Source organism: Salvelinus fontinalis, chromosome 10, assembly GCF_029448725.1.
Source record: "Salvelinus fontinalis isolate EN_2023a chromosome 10, ASM2944872v1, whole genome shotgun sequence".
Taxonomy (NCBI): Eukaryota; Metazoa; Chordata; class Actinopteri; order Salmoniformes; family Salmonidae; genus Salvelinus; species Salvelinus fontinalis.
The window spans coordinates 8,239,593-8,260,534 of NC_074674.1; positions in this window are offsets into that span (position 1 = coordinate 8,239,593).

Genomic DNA, 20,942 nt, shown 5'->3' on the forward strand with positions numbered 1-20,942 from the left:
TTTCTCCGGATCTTATATCGGTCCTTTTCGGTGGATTAAACGCCAATACAAATACATCCGTAAAAGCCTAATATTGTCCGATAATATCTGTCAACTGACACATTGTTCAGGCTCTAGTCTTCAGGGTCATGTGGGAGAAGGGTAGAGGTAAAGGCATTGTAACTGAGGTTTGGGTCTGATATTTGGTCAGTTTATAATACATGGAAGTGGAAAGGAAGCTTGTTGCTGCTTATGGCCGGACGTTGGTCGGTCAAGGAAATGGACTGACTGGAAATTGGTGGCTAATGTCACATGTCTCATCCATTAACTTCTGAACCTGAATGAACTTTAGCTCAGTGGTTACAGTTGCTGTCCTCCTCACTACAATTTACAACTAAACATCCAAGGCAGGGTTAGAGGAGTGCAGCGTCTACATTGCCTGCAGGTAACCGCAAGTGTAGAACTGCAGGTGAGTGAGTGGTGTATTACCGATGAAGATAAAGTCCACCGTCTAGTAAATAAAGACTGTTGCTGGTGGTCATGGAAGAAAGTTGAGCAACAACATCGGATCTGAAGTTGGGCCAATTACTACTTGTGTCTATTTTTCTAATGTGTCAAATTAGGTTTTGGGGTAAACTGTCTTTGTTTCTAATGAATAGAAAGGAACTGGATATTAAGTTGAAAGGCTCTCTGACAAATGACTCCATGTTCTCACATGATATGATTGATGTCATGTGAGTCCAATGACTCTTGGCTTTTACACTAATTGGTACTTTTTATTTTACATCTCCATTGACGATAGCCAATTTTGATTGGATGCCCCATGGACAGAAACATTGTGATTGGACCACTCAAGAGGGTGAAACAGTGGTCATGGTTTAGGACTCAAGCGCTGAAGATCCGCTTCACAGTGCGATTTACAAAGGCAATGTTCTCGAGGTCACAAAGCCTGCATTCACGGTAAATTCTGCATATGTCGGCTCAATCAGAAATTACCTTCAAATGTGAACCGTTCCACAATGCAGATATTGAGCAATATGGATTGAATCGAGCTCTTAGTCACTGTGAAAACAAACTCAAGAGGTGACAGATACAGCAGCTAAGAGTCTTACTGTGTTCAGGAAGTTACACTAGTTGTTAATTACAGCCTCAAATTGTTTGTAGCTTTATGAGTGGTCTGAGTCACAAGTGAAGATACAGAAGTATTTAAGAACAATGTTAATTGACTCCTCACTTGAAAGAGAGATGTAAGAGAGAGCACCAATGTTCTGGACGACTGTGTGATCACACTCTCCGTAGCCAATGTGAGTAAGACCTTTAAACAGGTCAACATTAACAAGGTTGCAAGGCCAGACAGATTACCAGGACGTGTACTCCGAGCATGTGCCGACCAACTGGCAAGTGTCTTCACTGACATTTTCAACCTCTCCCTGACCAAGTCTGTAATACCGACATGTTTCAAGCACACCACCATAGTCCATGTGCCCAAGGTAACCTGCCTAAATGACTACCAACGTCTGTAGCCATGAAGTGCTTTGAAACCCAAGACCCACTCCAATTTGCATACCGCCCCAACAGATCCACAGATGACGCAATCTCTATTGCACTCAACACTGCCCTTTCCCAACTGGACAAAAGGAACACCTACGTGAGAATGCTATTCATTGACTACAGCTCAGCGTTCAACACCATAGTGTCCTCAAAGCTCATCACTAAGCTAAGGACCCTGGGACCAAACACTTCCCTCTGCAAATGGATCAGGGACTTCGGATCCACGTGCCGCCCCAAGGTGGTAAGGGTAGGTAACAACACATCTGCCATGCTGATCCTCAACATAGGTACCCCTCAGAGGTGCATGCTCAGTCCCCTACTGTAGGGTCAGTTTGTTATATCTGGAGTATTTCTCCTGTCTTATCCGGTGTCCTGTGTGAATTTAAGTATGCTCCCTCTAATTCTCTCTCTCTTTCTCTTCTCTCGGAGGACCTGAGCCCTAGGACCATGCCTCAGGGCTACCTGGCCTGATGACTCCTTGCTGTCCCCAGTCTAGGTCCAAAAGGCTTCTTAACAGCTTCTACCACCAAGCCATAAGACTGCTGAACAGCTAATCAAATGGCTACCCATACCATTTGCATTGACCCCCCCCCCCCCTTTTAATATTCTGCTGCTACTCTGTTAATTATCTATGCATAGTCACTTTACCCCTACCTACATGTACATATTATCTCAATTACCTAACCTGCACTCCTGCACATTGACTCTGTACTGGTACACCTTGTATATAGCCTAGTTACCGTTATTTTATTGTTGCTCTTTAATTATTTGTTATTTTTCAATTTTCTTATTTTTTTTTACTTCAGTTTATGTTAGTAAATACTTTCTCAACACTTTTATTTCTTAAAACTGCTTTGTTGGTTAACGTTCTTGTAAGTAAGCATTTCAACTGTAAGGTGTTGTATTTGGCGCATGTGACAAATACAATTTCATTTTGTTTTATTTGAAATATCTACTAGAATTCCCTGGTTAAATAAAGGATGAAAATAACTTTGTTGCCTTTCCTTTTTGTTGCTTCTGTGAAACCTGAAGAATAAGCACGAGGCCAACTTTTCAGTGTATTCCATTCAGATAATGTTTGGGTGTGTCACGATCGTGTACTGGAGAGAATGAGGACCAAGGCGCAGCTGGATATGAATACATCTTCTCTTTTTTTATTTAAAAAGACGAAGATGAACACGGCACGAAACACTATAACAAAAACTATACAAAACAAGAAAACGACCGTGAAGCTACTAACGTCGTGCATACACACAGGCTACAAACGTTTAACATAGACAATTACCCACAACCAATGAGAGCCTATGGCTACCCTAAATAAGGCTCCCAATCAGAGACAACCGAAATCAGCTGTCTCTAATTGGGAACTCATTCAGGTAACCATAGACTCTCCTAGACAACTAAACATACATAGACAATACTAGAAACCTGTACTCCACACAAACCCATATACTATACACAACCCCTTTACCATAAACAACACCCAAAACCAACAAAACAAAAACATTCCCCATGTCACACCCTGACCTAACTAAAATAATAAAGAAAACCAATAATACTAAGGCCAGGGCGTGACAGGGTGATGTTATTGTATGTTACTGTTTGTGTGATGTTACTGTATGTAATACTACACTACATAACCAAAGGTATGTGGACACCTGCTTGTCGAACATCTCATTCCAAAATCAGGGCCATTAATATGGAGTTGGTCCCCCCTTTGCTGCTATAACAGCCTCCGCTCTTCTAGGAAGGCTTTCCACTAAAATGTCATAACATTGCTGCAGAGACTTGCTTCCATTCAGCCCCAACAGCATTAGTGAGGTCGGGCACTAATGTTGGACGATTAGGCCTGGCTTGCAGTCGGCATTCCAATTCATCCAAAAGGGTCTGTCTCTGATATGAAGGGCTGTCTCTGGTGTGCAGGGCTGTCTCTAGTGTGCAGGACTGTCTCTGGTGTGCAGGGCTGTCTCTAGTGTGCAGGACTGTCTCTGGTGTGCAGGGCTGTCTCTAGTGTGCAGGACTGTATCTGGTGTGCAGGGCTGTCTCTGGTGTGCAGGGCTGTCTCTAGTGTGCAGGACTGTCTCTGGTGTGCTGGACTGTCTCTGGTGTGCAGGGCTGTCTCTAGTGTGCAGGACTGTCTCTGGTGTGCAGGGCTGTCTCTAGTGTGCAGGACTGTCTCTGGTGTGCAGGGCTGTCTCTAGTGTGCAGGACTGTCTCTGGTGTGCAGGGCTGTCTCTAGTGTGCAGGACTGTCTCTGGTGTGCAGGGCTGTCTCTAGTGTGCAGGACTGTCTCTGGTGTGCAGGACTGTCTCTGGTGTGCAGGGCTGTCTCTAGTGTGCAGGACTGTCTCTGGTGTGCAGGGCTGTCTCTGGTGTGCAGAGCTGTCTCTGGTGTGCAGGACTGTCTCTGATGTGAAGGGCTGTCTCTAGTGTGCTGGACTGTCTCTGGTGTGCAGGGCTGTCTCTGGTGTGCAGGGCTGTCTCTAGTGTGCTGGACTGTCTCTGGTGTGCAGGGCTGTCTCTGGTGTGCAGGGCTGTCTCTGGTGTGCAGGGTTGTCTCTAGTGTGCAGGGTTGTCTCTAGTGTGCAGGGTTGTCTCTAGTGTGCAGGACTGTCTCTGGTGTGCAGGACTGTCTCTGGTGTGCAGGACTGTCTCTGGTGTGCAGGACTGTCTCTGGTGTGCAGGGCTGTCTCTGGTGTGCAGGGCTGTCTCTAGTGTGCAGGGCTGTCTCTGGTGTGAAAGGCTGTCTCTGGTGTGAAAGGCTGTCTCTGGTGTGCAGGACTGTCTCTAGTGTGAAGGGCTGTCTCAGGCCATGATAAATAAGAGAGGCAGAGAGAAAGAGGAACTAGCCTATTTTGTGTGGACAAACACATATAGTGCATTCGGAACGTGTTTAGACCCCTTGACTTTTTCCACATTTTGTTACGTTACAGCCTTATTCTAAAATTTATTTTTTTAATCCTCAGCAGTATACACACAATACCCCATATTGACAAAGTGAAAACAGGTTTTTAGATTTTTAGATTTTAGTATTCTGACCCTTTTCGATGATACTCGAAATTGAGCTCAGTTGCATCCTGTGTCAATTGATCATTCTTGAGATGTTCCTACAACGTGATTGGAGTCCAGCTATGGTACATTCAATTGGTTAAACATGGTTTGGAAAGGCACACATCTGTTTATATATGGTCCCACAGCTGACAGTGCATGTCAGAGCAAAAACCAAAGCCTTGAGGTTGAAGAAATTGAGGCACAGATCTGGGGAAGGGTACTAAAAAATGTCTGCAGCGTTGAAGGTCCCCAAGAACACAGTGGCCTCCATCATTCTTAAACTGAGCAATCGGGGGAGAAGGGCCTTGGTCAGGGAGGTGACCAAGAACCCGATGGTCAGTCAAACAGAGCTCTAGAGCTCCTCTGGGGAGATGGGAGAACCTTCCAGAAAGACAACCATCTCTGCAGCACTCCCCCAATCAGGCCTTTATGGTAGCGTGGCCAGACAGAAGACACTCCTCAGTAAAAGCCACATGACAGCCCGCTTGGAGTTTTCCAAAAGCCACCTAAAGACTCTCAGACCATGAGAAACAAGATTATCTGGTCTGATGAAACCAAGATTGAACTCTTTGGTCTGAATGCCAAGCGTCAGGTCTGGAGGAAACCTGGCACCATCCCTACGGTGAAGCATGGTGGTGGCAGCATCATGCTGTGGGGATGTTTTTCAGTGGCAAGGACAGGCAGTCTAGTCAGGATTGATGGAAAAATGAACGTAGCAAAGTACAGAGAGTTCCTTGATGAAAACCTGCTACAGAGCGCTCAGGACCTCAGACTGGGGCAAAGGTTCACCTTCCAACAGGACAACGACCCTTACACACAGCCAAGACAATGCAGGAGTGGCTTCGGGACAGGTTTCTGAATGTCCTTGAGTGTCCCAGCCAGAGCCCGGACTTGAACCTGATCGAACATCTCTGGAGAGACCTGAAAATAGCTGTGCAGCAACGCTCCTCATCCAACCTAACAGAGCTTGAGAAGATCTGCAAAAAGAATGGGAGAAACTCCCCAAATACAGGTAGGACAATTTTGTAGCGTCATACCCAAGAAGACTCAAGGAGTAATCGCTGCCAAAGGTGCTTCCTCAAAGTACTGAGTAAAGGGTGTAAATACTTACTTTTTTAACCAGTTTTTGCTTTGTCATTCTGGGGTATTGTGTGTTGATTGTTGAGGGGAAAAAACGATTTAATCAATTTTAGAATGAGGCTGTAACGTAACATAATGTGGAAAAATCGAGGGGTCTGAATACTTTCCGAATGCACTGTATATACAGTACCAGTCAAAAGTTTGGGCACACTTACTCATTCAAGGATTTTTCTTTTTTTAAACGTATTTCTATGTTGACTGGTACTGTGTGTACATATATATATATATATATATATATATATATATATATATATATATATATATATATATATATATACAGAACAGAAATATAAAACGCTACATGTAAAGTGTTGGTCCCACGTTTCATGAGCTGCAATACAGATCCCAGAAATGTTCCATACGCACAAAAAGCTTCTTCCTCTCACATTTTGTGCACAAATTTGTTTACATCCCTGTTAGTGAGCATTTCTCCTTTGCAAAGATAATCCATACGTGGCATATTAAGAAGCTGATTAAACAGTATGATCAATACACAGGTGGAACTTGTGCTGGGGACAATAAAAGTCAGCTCTAAAATGTTGTTTTGTCACAAAACACAATGCCACAGATGTCTCACATTTTGAGGGAGCATGCAATTGGCATGCTGACTGCATGAATGTCCACCAGATTTGTTGCCCGAGAATTCAAAATGGATTTCTCTACCATAAGCCGCCTCCAGCGTCATTTTATAGAATTTGTCAGTGTGTCCAAACGGCCTTACAACAGCAGACCATCCCAGCCCAGGACCTCAAAATGCAGCTTCTTCATCTGCGGATCATCTGAGACCAGACACCCGGCCAGCTGATGAAACTGAGGAGTATTTCTGTCTGTAGTAAAGCCCATTAATGGGGAAAAACGTACTCAGATTGTCTCATATAAGGAAATCAATCGCCTGAAATAAATTCATTAGGCCCTGATCTATGGATTTCACATAACTGGGCAGAGGCACAGCCATGGGTGGGCCTGGGAGGGGATTTCCAACGGCACACTCCAACACCATTTATATAGCAGTATGTGTGAGTCTGCCAGGGAGTCTGCCAGAGCAGGAGCAGAAAGGATGACCGCTCGTTCTCTAGTTACTTTGTAACTGAAATTACAGTGTAGCAAGTATTATGTACTTAGAGCAGTAACTCTAACTCTAACAATAACTTTATATGCCTATACTATCACGTTTGTATAAAGGATCGGGAGACAGGCATAGGAATACGTAATAGTTTATTTTTATTTTACCCAAATGACAGCGTGCCGAGTAAAGGCACGGGGACGAAGACCAAACAAACACGTCTACAAAACACAGGGTTGAACCCAAACAAAAGAGCGAGGAGTACCTCGGATACATACACGGGGCGAGACCCGAAAACACAAGCTCACAACACGCAGCACGAGAGCCAAAACAAACACATCACAGGTACTCACATGACCAACAGACAATGGCACAATAATCAACATCCCAATGTGGAAACAAAGGGCACATTTATACAATTACAATCAGTGAGGAAATGGGCACCAGGTGTGCGTAATCAACAGTTCCGGAGGGATCCGTGACATATACAAAAAATTACATAGGTGTTATTGGCCGGGCTCAGTTAAGCAAGAAAATTATCATTGTCTCCTATCTTAACTTCCAGAACATATTCTGGGCGTTCTACCAGTAGACCTTTTGCACAATGTAGCAACACCCACTTCAGCTCAACTTCCTACCCGATACATAGCTTTGTAATGGGGTGCGTGTTGGTGGCAGGGAAGTCAGGTGCAGGAGAATCGAACTTGGTATAAACGGAGTTCTTTAATACGTGCATAACAAAACTCCAAAACCAAAATACAGAATAAAATAAAAGTGGGTATAATAAACCGTCGCGCACCAACACAAAACACACATACATACAATCAAACAATCACCGACAAGGACATGAGAGGAAACAGAGGGTTAAATATACAACATGTAATTGATGGAATTGAAACCAGGTGTGATGTGAGACAAGACAAAACCAATGGAAAATGAAAAATGGATCAGCGATGGCTAGAAGGTCGGTGACGTCAACCGCCGAACACCGCCCGAACAAGGAGAGGGACCAACTTCGGCGGAAGTCGTGACAAGCTTCCTGTCCCGATCGAGTCCTGTCAGCCTGATTGTAGCCATACTAGCCTCGAAGTCGCTCGATTTATCATTAATATACTGAGGTAATCAGTATATTAATATAATCATATTTCTATCACGTTTTTTTATCATTCTTGTTTAAAATTGTGTTTATCCTTTCAGTTAGTGATTTTTGTAATTCAATTATTGTGTTCTGTCTTTTTTTGTCTCTTAGCTAGCTAGCTTTTAACATGCTAAGTAGTAAGGTGGCTAGCAATTAGATAAAGCTCCCTTCCCTTACCAACCAATATTGTCTGTGTCACACGCGCAAGGAGAGACAAGCTGAGGAATGAAGGGGGGACACTTCCATGTACCTACTCAGTAAGTTCTCCGTTTCTTATTAACTGTATATCTTACCAACATTATATCGCCTACTGTAAATGTATGTTAGGGATTTGTGCATTAGTCCTACAGAGACATGCCCTATCCATGCTGGATGACCTGTTCCTCTTCCTCATGTACTTGTCCTTGGGGTCAACTGAGATGGACCTTGCTGACCGATTTGGCATCCATCACTCGACAGTAAGCAGGATCGTTGTCACATGGGCCAACTACCTTTACATTCTGCCGGGGTGTGTCTCTATATGGATGTCTTCGGAAGTGTCAAGGCTGTGTTGCCGAAGGAGTTCAGTAGGTATCCAGACACCCAAGTCGTCATTGACTGTACCGAGATGAGATGCAGCTAGCCAGCCTCCCTCTGCAAAGTGAGATGTACTCTGATTACAAGCCCCACTGCACCTTGAAAGGCCTGCTTGGAGCAATGAGGAGCAATCAGATACTACTGGAACGCATCTCTCCTTTTTTTGCTGTGACCATCCACATTGTCTAACACCCTGTAGTCCATGTATTGATAATAAACACCACTGCTTCTACTCCAGACACAACATGTTGTAAATCCCCATGCTGCAGATCAAGGGCTTGGATACAGGGTCAAAGCTCTTGTATGCCTCTTCCATCTGGAGTCCTGAGACGTCAGGAAGCGGTCCAAGAAGGGCGCTGTAGAGAGTACTTCTGCAAAGCAAAGCAGCCGCTGTGGTTAGCCAATCTAAACAATATGCTTGAAACTACCTGAAATTAAATCATTTTATATAGTCAAAGTGTAATAGGACATGACCAGCTACTAACTACTATACTGGCTATTAGGGATACTCACCTAATCCCTCCATCTGCCATGCGCTTTTTGGTGGGCTTGGTGATGGTCATTTTGCCTAAGGTCCCAGTTTTCAGACCCTGTAAAAAGACAGTACAAGGTCACTATTCTAAATCTAATCATGAGACGATTTAAGTTTTCATTAAATCATTTCTTAGCATTATGACGTGATTATTACCATATGATGTTGATATGTGGTATAGCTATTAAAACATACATAGTCCTTGGCTTATGCCACTGCTGCTTGGCCTCTGTGCAGCTGTGCACAGGTGGGACGACTGGTGTTCCCATCTTTGAATAGTGTGCAGACTAGAATATAATGCAGGGCCAGCAACACATGGACAGTGATGTTGTGTCATTGTTACTGGCTCAGAGGGCTTCAGTACAACCTATGTGGGGATATAAAAATAAAATGATTAGACTATAAAATCACTCAACATGTGTCACGACCAGCAAACAGAAGTGACTGGCGCAACATGCAACAGCCACTAAATGAATTACAGCAATACGGGTTGAAACGTTTCTATTAAGGGTATATGTCCTTGTTTAAATGTAATCTAATACGTCCAACATAACAGAGCTTACAGAAACTGCAAGGAAGACGCCTGAACAATTACTACTCTAAGAACGGTTTCATAGTCATGGGTTAAGCCAAGTCCTAGACTAAGCAATGCCTCTTAATGCAGATCTCCATTGACATACATTTCTTAGTCTTAGACTAGGCTTCATCCCTGACTGTAGTGTGTCAAAAACAGCTGACTTTTCCCCCTACACTCAAACTGTGTGGTTTCTCATTTTTCCTCATGGACCTAGCAACAAGCCCTACAGAATCTGTCGTTCTGTCCCTGAACCATAGTCAGACCACAGTTCTCTGGTAGGCTTTCATTGTAAATAAGAATTTGTTCTTAACTGACTTGCCTAGTTAAATAAAGGTTAAATTTAAAAACTGAAATAGCCCTGATGCGGTCACTGGTGTGGAGAGGAGTAGGCAGGAGGCAGTCACAGGTTTAGAACTACTGAATTTATTTAAGCACCATAGAACAAAGCGTGACAAGATCCAAACGCTGTCGTGCTCAAAATATATCTTCATAAAGAAACACAGGGCAGGCCTCCCGGGTGGCGCAGTGGTCTAAGGCACTGCATCGCAGTGTTAGCTGTGCCACCAGAGACTCTGGGTTCGAGCCCAGGCCCATGGGGCGGCGCTCAATTGGCCTAGCGTGGTTAGGGATGGTTTGGCCGGCAGGGAAATCCTTGTCTCATCACGCACTAGCGATTCCTGTGGCGGGCCTGGCGCAGTGCACGCTGACCAGGTTGCTAGGTGTACAGTGTTTCCTCCGACACATTGGTGCGGCTGGCTTCCGGGTTGGATGCGCGCTGTGTTAAGAAGCAGTGCGGCTTGGTTGGGTTGTGTTTCGGAGGACGCATGGCTCTCATGAGTCCGTGCGGGAGTTGTAGCGATGAGACAAGACAGTAACGACTAACAATTGGATACCATGAAATTGGCGGGAAAAACGGGGTAATCATTTTTATTTTTTTTATAAATAAAAAAATCAAAATATAGATATACAGTGTATATACATATATACACTGATAGAGTAGCGATTGGAACCAGGTGTGTGTAATGATGACAAGACAAGTCCGGGGTTGATGAGTGAAGGGCGTTTGCCAGCAGTAGGTTCGGCAGCAGCTAGAAGGCCGGCTACGCCGAACGCCTGAGCTGGACAGTAGAGGGAGCCAAAGCGAAGCGAAGGCTGGTGTGACAGATGTTGACTTCTCCTGTCCCTTTGTCCCTGATCAAAACTGTTTTGAATAAAAAGAATGAACAATCATTATGTTAGCTTGCTACTGTAAAAGGCTTGTCTTAAACTACGTTACAGCTTTGAGTAAATGTCCTTGTCTGGTCTGATAGGCAACTTGGCTACACTTACCTTCACAGTTGAAAAGATAACTGGAGACAAAGTTTGAATTATTTTTCCAAGTTGGAGGTCGATGCTTTGCTACTTATCTTGGCCAGACAATGTACACCTGTCCCTGTTATCTTGGCAGCTCTTGCAAGCACCTTGTGTAAAACAGTGCCATGGTCGGTAAGGGAGGGAGGCTTTGGCTAATTGCTAGCCACCTTACTAGTTAGTGTGTTTATAGTTAGCTAGCTAAGAGACGAAAAAAGACACAGAACCCAATAATCAAATTTCAAAAATCACTAACTGAACAAATAAACACAATTTTCAACAAGAATGATAAAAAACGTGATAGAAATATGATTATATTAATATACTGATTACCTCAGTATATTAATGATAAAACGAGTGACTTCGAGGCTAGTATGGCTACAATAAGGCTGACAGGACACAATCGGGACAGGAAGCTATGTATCGGGTAGGAAGTTGAGCGGAACTGGGCGTTGCTACATTGTGCAAAAGGACTATTGGTCTGAGGAGGAGTAGGTCATGATACCCGTGTTACCTGCACGAACCATGTGTCACGACTTCCACCGAATGTGGCTCCTCTTCCTGTCCGGGCGGCGCTCGGCAGTCGTCGTCACCGGTCTACTAGCTGCCACCGATTCCCTTTTCTTTTTCTGTTGGTTATGTCTGTATTGGTTTCACCTGCTTCTTGTTTGGGGGTTGTTTAAGGGCTATTTAAGCCATCTATGCCCGCCTGCTTTTGTGCGGGCTTGTTCTCTGTTCTGTTTGTGGATGGTTGTGTTTTTGTTATTTTTCGGACTGTTTGGTGTCCTGTTTGGGTCGGTCATTATTTTGCCTGTTGTTTTTTGGCGTGACCATTACTTACCGGAATAAATACGGGTTTTCCCTAAACCTCTGCTCTCTGCGCCTGACTCCGCACCCACCACTCCTAGCTACGTGACAGAAGCCCGCACCATAGCATGGAGTCAGCAGGAGCAGCTGCACCCCCTCTCCCATCTATGGAGGAGCGTGTCCTCCATCACACGGCCATCCTCCACCGAATCGGGTCAGCGATGGACCAGATGATGGGGAGAATGGACCGATGGGAGAGGAGTGGTCTCCCTACATCGCCTCCAGCTCCTCCTCTGCCTGCTCAACCTGTTCCTCCGGTGGCGTCCGGATCCAGCTCTCTTCGTCTCGCGCCCCCAAGGGAGTATGATGGAACGGCGGCTGGGTGCAAGGGATTTTTGCTCCAGCTAGAGCTGTACCTGGCTACCGTTCGCCCGACTCCCTCTGGTGAGGACAGCGTGAGTGTCCTCGTCTCCTGTCTGACGGGCAGAGCCCTGGAGTGGGCCAACGTGGTGTGGAATAGTCCAGACTCCGCAAGGGACCACTACCCAGAGTTCACCCGCCGGTTCCAGGCCGTGTTCGACCACCCACCAGAGGGCCGAGCGGCGGGTGAAAGGCTGTTCCACCTTCGGCAGGAGAAGAGGAGTGCGCAGGACTTTGCGCTGGAGTTTTGGACCTTGGTCGCTGGAGCGGGGTGGAACAACAGGGCCCTGATGGACCACTACCGGTGTAGCCTCCGGGAGGAGGTCCGCAGGGAGCTAGCTTGTCGGGACGCCACCCTCTCCCTTGATGAGCTCATAGACATGTCGATCCGACTGGACAACCTGCTAGCTGCCCGCGGGCGTCCAGAATGGGTCCTGTTAGTTCCACCTCCTGGCCCTCCCGCTCCAATACCTATTGAGTTAGCGGGGGCCGCATCGAGTGGAACCGAAGGAGGAGGCTACTCCTGCACCAATTGTAGTTGGAGAGGACACACTGCCGATCGGTGCTGGAGGAGCTCGTCTGGGATTCGAGAGGGCAGGCAGAGCACTTCTCGCTCACCCCAGGTGAGTCAGCACCAGACTCACCCAGAGCTCCCTGTTGGTCACATGTTTTTACTAATCTCTTTCCCTGAGTTTTCTCCCTCTCTCCAGCATAAGGCGCTAGTCGATTCAGGCGCAGCTGGGAACTTTATGAATCGCGGACTCGCTCTTAGGTTAGGGATTCCGCTGATGCCGATAGATCAACCCTTCACTGTGCACTCCCTAGATAGCCGACCGTTAGGGTCAGGGCTGGTCAGGGAGGCCACGGTTCCACTGGACATGGTAACGCAGGGAGATCATGGGGAGCGGATTAGGCTCTTCCTTATTGATTCTTTCGAAGAAGCTCAGTCCGGCGGAGCGAAACTATGACGTGGGGGACCGGGAGTTGTTAGCTGTGGTAAAAGCTCTGAAGGTGTGGAGACATTTGCTTGAGGGGGCCAAGCACCCTTCCTCATCTGGACTGACCACCGTAATCTGGAGTATATCCGGGCAGCGAGGAGACTAAATCCTCGTCAGGCAAGGTGGGCCATGTTTTTCACCAGATTTAGGTTCACCATCTCCTATAGACCAGGTTCCCTTAACACTAAGGCCAACGCGCTGTCCCGTTTCTATGACACAGAGGAGCGGTCCATCGATCCTACTCCCATCCTTCCAGCTGCATGTCTGGTGGCACCGGTGGTATAGGAGTTGGACGCGGACATCGAGCGGGCGTTACGGTTGGAACCCCAGATTTGGTTCGATGTTTGGAATTCAATCAGCTCAGTTTGAATTGCGGCCTCATCCAGCGAGAGTATAGTTTCTTAGCAAGGGAGGATAATTCTCCACCTGGGCTGACTGTGTAAGGATCACATACAAATGCAATGATATCCTTGGGCTGTAGTCTTCAAATCTAATGGAGAAGTTGTCTCTCAGCTGCTTGATGAAATCTTCCATCACCTCTGGGACAATGCTACGGCCTTGTACCGCTGCCTGTCCTTTCTTCATTGTGCCGAAGTGCAATAGTCCAAATCGAACAACTCAAGCTTGGCGGGCATGTACAGGGTCAGGACAGGCAACGGACAAAAACCAGGAGGACGAGAAAAGAGAGGCTGGGAAAAGATAGGAGCTGACAGGAAAAACGCTGGTAACGCTGGTAAGCGTAGGACACACCTACTCATTCCAGAGTTTTTCTTTATTTTTTACTATTTTCCACATTGTAGAATAATAGTGAAGGCATCAAAACTATGAAATAACACATACGGAAACATGTAGTAAACAAAAGAAGTGTTAAACAAATCAAAATATATTTTATGTTTGAGATTCTTCAAAGTAGCCACCCTTTGCCTTGATGACAGCTTTGCACACTCTTGGTATTCTCTCAACCATCTTCATGAGGTAGTCACCTGGAATGCATTTCAATTAACAGGTGTGCTGTGTTAGAAGTTAATTTGTGGAATTTCTTTCCTTCTTAATGTGCTTGAGCCAATCAGTTGTGTTGTGACAGGGTAGGCTTGGTATACAGAAGATAGCCCTATTTGGTAAATGACCAAGTCCATATTATGGCAAGAACAGCTCAAATAAGCAAAGAGAAACAACTGTCCATCATTACTTTAAGACATGAAGGTCAGTCAATCCGTAAAATGTCAAGAACTTTGAAGGTTTCTTCAAGTGCAGTGTTGTAGAAATTCTAACCAAGTGAGGGAAACTTTGTTACTTGGTAAGTTGGTGGTTGAAGATATCCCTCTAGTGGTGTGGGGGCTGTGCTTTGGCAAAGTGGGTGGGGTTATATCCTTCCTATTTGGCCCTTTCCGGGGGTATCATCGGATGATCCTGACCCCTCCTGTCTCAGCCTCCAGTATTTATGCTGCAGTAGTTTATGTGTCGGGGGGCTAGGGTCAGTTTGTTATATCTGGAGTACTTCTCCTGTCTTATCCGGTGTCCTGTGTGCATTTAAGTATGCACTCTCTAATTATCTCTTTCTCTCTTTCTTTCTCTCTCTCGGAGGACCTGAGCCCTAGGACCATGCCTCGGGACTACCTGGCATGATGACTCCTTGCTGTCCCCAGTCCACCTGGCCGTGCTGCTGCTCCAGTTTCAACTGTTCTGCCTGCGGCTATGGAACCCTGACCTGTTCACCGGACGTGCTACCTGTCCCAGACCTGCTGTTTTCAACTCTCTAGAGACAGCAGGAGCGGTAGAGATACTCTTAATGATCGGCTATGAAAAGCCAACTGACATTTACTCCTGAGGTGCTGACTTGCTGCACCCTCGACAACTACTGTGATTATTATTATTTGACCATGCTGGTCATTTATGAACATTTGAACATCTTGGCCATGTTCTGTTATAATCTCCACCTGGCACAGCCAGAAGAGGACTGGCCACCCCTCATAGCCTGGTACCTCTCTAGGTTTCTTCCTAGGTTTTGGCCTTTCTAGGGAGTTTTTCCTAGCCACCGTGCTTCTACACCTGCATTGCTTGCTGTTTGGGGTTTTAGGCTGGGTTTCTGTACAGCACTTTGAGATATCAGCCGATGTAAGAAGGGCTATATAAATAAATTTGATTTGATTTGATTTATTTCTTAAAACAATCAATCTTTATTAATAAAAATTACAATAATGAAGCTGGTCAGTTATGCACTCTGAGGTGTAAGGCTGAGAGCTCGATGACACAAAGATTACAAAAGCCTTATGCTGTCACGTTCTGACCTTAGTTCTTTTGTATTTTCTTTGTTTTAGTTTGGTCAGGGCGTGAGTTGGGTGGGTAATCTATGTTTTGTGTTTCTATGTGGGGTTTTCGTTTGGCCTAATACGGTTCTCAATCAGAGGCAGGTGTTTGTCATTGTCTCTGATTGGGAGTCATATTTAGGTAGCCTGTTTTGTATTGTGTTTTGTGGTTGATTGTTCGTGTGTTCCTGTGTTTAGTGTTCACATTTTTGGGACTGTTTGCGTCTTCGTTCGTTTATTTGTTATTTTGTTTGTTTCACGTATTCCTATTAAAATGGATACTCACCACGCTGCATCTTGGTCCGACATTTCTTACTCCTCAGATGAGGAGGACGAAGAATTCCGTTACATATGCCCTCCCAGGCCCAGCCATGTGAAAGCCATAGACCAGGGCCTGATTAATTTATTTCAGTTGACTGATTTCCTTATTTAAACTGTAACTCAGTAAAATCGTTGAAATTGTTGCCTGCTGCGTTCATATTTTTGTTCAGTATTTATATATACACTGCTCAAAAAAATAAAGGGAACACTAAAATAACACATCCTAGATCTTAATGAATGAAATATTCTTATTAAATAGTTTTTTCTTTACATAGTTGAATGTGCTGACAACAAAATCACACAAAAATTATCAATGGAAATCAAATTTATCAACCCATGGAGGTCTGGATTTGGAGTCACACTCAAAATTAAAGTGGAAAACCACACTACAGGCTGATCCAACTTTGATGTAATGTCCTTAAAACAAGTCAAAATGAGGCTCAGTAGAGTGTGTGGCCACGTGCCTGTATGACCTCCCTACAACGCCTGGGCATGCTCCAGATGAGGTGGCGGATGGTCTCCTGAGGGATCTCCTCCCAGACCTGGACTAAAGCATCCGCCAACTCCTGGACAGTCTGTGGTGCAACGTGGCGTTGGTGGATGGCGCGAGACATGATGTCCCAGATGTGCTCAATTGGATTTAGGTCTGGGGAACGGGCGGGCCAGTCCATAGCATCAATGCCTTCCTCTTGCAGGAACTGCTGACACATTCCAGCCACATGAGGTCTAGCATTGTCTTGCATTAGGAGGAACCCAGGGCCAACCACACCAGCATAAGGTCTCACAAGGGGTCTGAGGATCTCATCTCGGTACCTAATGGCAGTCAGGCTACCTCTGGCGAGCACATGGAGGGCTGTGCGCCCCCCCAAAGAAATGCCACCCCATACCATGACTGACCCACCGCCAAACCGGTCATGCTGGAGGATGTTGCAGGCAGCAGAACGTTCTCCACGGCGTCTCCAGACTCTGTCACGTCTGTCACATGTGCTCATGTGCTCAGTGTGAACCTGCTTTCATCTGTGAAGAGCACAGGGCGCCAGTGGCAAATTTGCCAATCTTGGTGTTCTCTGGCAAATGCCAAACGTCCTGCACGGTGTTGGGCTGTAAGCACAACCCCCACCTGTGGACGTCGGGCCCTCATACCACCCTCATGGAGTCTGTTTCTGACCGTTTGAGCAGACACATGCACATTTGTGGCCTGCTGGAGGTCCTTTTGCAGGACTCTGGCAGTGCTCCTCCTGCTCCTCCTTGCACAAAGGCGGAGGTAGCGGTCCTGCTGCTGGGTTGTTGCCCTCCTACGGCCTCCTCCACGTCTCCTGATGTACTGGCCTGTCTCCTGGTAGCGCCTCCATGCTCTGGACACTACGCTGACAGACACAGCAAACCTTCTTGCCACAGCTCGCATTGATGTGCCATCCTGGATGAGCTGCACTACCTGAGCCACTTGTGTGGGTTGTAGACTCCGTCTCATGCTACCACTAGAGTGAAAGCACCGCCAGCATTCAAAAGTGACCAAAACATCAGCCAGGAAGCATAGGAACCTCACCACCTGCAGAACCACTCCTTTATTGGGGGTGTCTTGCTAATTGCCTATAATGTCCACCTGTTGTCTATTCCATTTGCACAACAGCATGTGAAATTTATTGTCAATCAGTGTTGCCTCCTAAGTGGACAGTTTGATTTCACAGAAGTGTGATTGACTTGGAGTTACATTGTGTTGTTTAAGTGTTCCCTTTATTTTTTTGAGCAGTGTATATATATACTATATACAGTATATATACAGGACCTGTGTGTATATATATATATGTATATATATATATACTATATACAGTATATATACAGGACCTGTGTGTATATATATATATATATATACTATATACAGTATATATACAGGACCTGTGTGTATATATATATATATATACTATATACAGTATACATACAGGACCTGTGTGTATATATATATACTATATACAGTATATATACAGGACTATGCATATGATTCCCACGTTACAAAGACTTTCTGAATGTAAAATAACTGTAGAGGTGGAAAAAGTACACAATGTCATACTTGAGTAAAAGTAAAGATACCTTAATAGAAAATAGAAAAAGTGAAGTCCCACATTAAAATAATAATTGAGCAAAAGTATAAAAGTATCTGTTTTTAAATTTACTTAAATGAAAAGTGAACCTGATGACCAAATTTTCAAATTCTTTTCATTCACGGATAGCCAACGGCACGCTCCAACACTCAGAACAAGTTCAGCTTAATAATGAGTAATGATGACAACACTTACACTGTAAATACATTAGAAGTTACACAGTAATAAGAGCATAAATAGCGTTTACGTCCTGAATGTCACACTAATCCCTGTATAGTGCATTATAGGGCCCTGGTCGAACTTTTAGCATCATATAGGGAATAGGGTGCCATTTGGAACGCACAGAGTGTTAGAGCAATAAACTATTTTAGGCCTACTGTATCAAGCACTCTGAAACAGAAGGAATGTGTCATGTGATTTACAAGAAGACCACATATGGGGATGTGAGATTTGTTTGACAATAAAATAAGAAATTAGAAACAGGTGTTAAGGAAATGTTGTTGTCTGAAGTGATAGTCTTGAATTGTACATCTTGTGCCATTCTCTCTCACTCTCATGGTGTTTGCAGGTAACTGGGTATCATGACCTCCTCCTCCTCCTCAGACCAATTGACAGAACGCCCATAACATGTTCTGGAAGTTAAGAGTTAAGATTGGTGTAACGATTGTTGTCGGGAGAAGGAGAAGAGGACCAAGGTGCAGCGTGTCCATATTAACTTTTAATAAATACTAACACTTGAACAAAAACAACAAAACGACAAACAAACAGTTCTGCAAGGTGACATACACTAAACAGAAAACAACTACCCACAAACACAGGTGGGAAACAGGTTACCTAGGTATGGTTCTCAATCAGAGACAACGATTGACAGCTGCCTCTGATTGGGAACCATACCAGGCCAAACACATAGAAATACAAAACATAGAACAAAACATAGAATGTCCACCCCAACTCACGCCCTGACCAAACCAAAATAGAGACATAAACAAGGAACTAAGGTCAGGGCGTGACAATAGGAGACAGTGCTCATTTTCTTGGGATCCTGAGCCTGCCCGATAAACGCTAGTCTCCTGCATTAACCAATCCCATGAATCATGCCTATGTCGTTTTTTGTGTAGCCGTATAAAGGAGAACTGCAGGGACTGCCCCGGGCAGAGCTCCTGACAGACCTGTACAGACCTGTACTTTGTGGATTAAGTTTGTTGGAACCCCTCCAGCTTTCTGATAATAAAGAATGATTCATTTAAGTTTCACTGGTGGTAATTTCCACGACCCAGGTTAGGACTATAAAATGGTCTGTCAAGCCTCAGTCTACATCCATCAATAAACCTTATGGCACAGACGCATCTTTTCATCTGAAGACCTTGACGTATGTTTTATACTTACTCTTTAATATGTATTTTGAAGTTTAAACGTAGTTATATTTCGTGATTTCCATCCTTCGACAAGCTTCATATCCTTAAGGTACAGATGTAGGGTCTTAATTTGATCATTTTTGTTGCTGAGAATTTTCCTGCACGGCAGGAAATGCTAACTTGTAATGTATTTTAGTTTTAAAAAGGCTTCTAAATATTTTAATTTGCACTTAAAAATTTCAGGCTTGATTTGCCCTAACGAAAAATGTGTCAACCCTACAAAAATGTCCATTAATTGTAATCCACATAATAATTCACATTTCCTGTTGCTGAAGGATTATTTTCCTGCTGTAGCAAACTGGCTCAAATTAAGAAAACATTATTTTACAGGTCTAGGGAAATTATAATTGATTGTTAAAACTTTTGGATGACTTTTTATGTATACACAGATTGTTTTAAAACATATTGTACTATATTTGGTTAGATTCTATTGACATTTTATTGTACCCATGTATTTTTTTAAAGCAGTAAAAACCTACCTTGAATGCTGAGGAACGTACAATGTCAGACAATTTCAGAATAGGTCTTAAAAAAAATTGATGGAAATTCTGAAAACATTGGCAGTTAGATCCTTAAGTAAAGTGACTGAGATTTCTAGTCATAGTTCGGGGCTCTTGCATTTAATAATTTAGATAAGTAAACCTAACATTTCCCTGTTTTGTCCACTTGCCACTGATATTTTAAAATGAAAAGTGACAATTGACAATTGACCAGAATATCACTAAATTGAAAAGTAACAGTTTTGTCATTTTTGTCTTACTACCTACCTAAAGATAATGGGTATGCGTGGAGCCCACGGTCTTAAACCTCTGTATAAGCTACATGTACAGCTCCCATAGCTCCCTTGTGTGTTTCTGACCACATATCCACAACACTAACACAATTAAAAATCTAACTATGAGAAAAAGCCAATTGATGCTCAGAAAAGTATTGAATAGAGTGTCAAATGCTCTCCTTTTTAAGTAAAACATTCCTTGTCTGTTTTTGTTTGCTTTGACATGTCTTCTCAAAGAATCAGTGCAGTTAAGTCTAACCTACAAAACCTGCAAGAAAAGACTTAGAAAATGGGTCAAAGTCATACAGTTCAAGTGGACCATAAATCACGACAACGGGCAGACGTGGCAGAAGCAGAAAAGAGAAGATTTGAGCAGGAATGCCTTCGGCTCAAGAGGGAGAAAGCACGAATGGAAACCGAACAACGGATGGACAAAGAACAACGAGAGGAGCTGGAGAGGCAGAGAAAAATACAACTTGAATCCCAAAGAAAGCAAGAAGAAGATGAAAGGACCAGGATACATGCAGAACTGAAAGCATCAAAATAAAGAGATGAAACTGAGGCAGAAAAGTAGATGATTAAACTGTAGAAAATACATTGATGAGTAGACTACTAGAGAATATTGTTAATCGATGAAAACATTACTCTGAACATGGCAGCAGCTAAAAGTCACGTTAAATTACTGTAGCTATAAGGAGTAGTCTTTCTATATTCTAACATATTTTAAACTAAAAGCAATCAATTTTTTTGTTTGTTTTGTGATATCTCCCTTCAAAGTATACATGGAAGAAAAAAACGAGGAAATGTGACAACCGAATTACCAGAGCCAGTGGATGAGGCAAAGG